The sequence below is a fragment of the Capsella rubella genome, unplaced genomic scaffold (genome assembly GCF_000375325.1).
Source record: "Capsella rubella cultivar Monte Gargano unplaced genomic scaffold, Caprub1_0 scaffold_123, whole genome shotgun sequence".
In the NCBI taxonomy this organism is placed as follows: Eukaryota; Viridiplantae; Streptophyta; class Magnoliopsida; order Brassicales; family Brassicaceae; genus Capsella; species Capsella rubella.
In genome coordinates, this window is record NW_006238805.1 from 2,904 (window position 1) to 3,143 (window position 240).

A 240-nucleotide genomic window follows, 5' to 3' on the forward strand; every position below is an offset into this window, starting at 1 on the left:
ACAGAGTGTATAATAAACGCCTTAAGAGAGTAGAGGAATCTGTCAATATCGTGTTTGATGACAGAAGTCCAACACAGTTGTTTCCAGTCGCTGTAGATGATGAAAATCCTAATGAGGAGGCTACTCAGGAAAAACCAGAAGAAGACCAAGAAAGGATAAGTAACGATAATCAAGGTGAAACATCAGAAACAGTGGGTGAAACTGCAAACACTCCGTTAAAAGTACCAAGAAATCACTCTG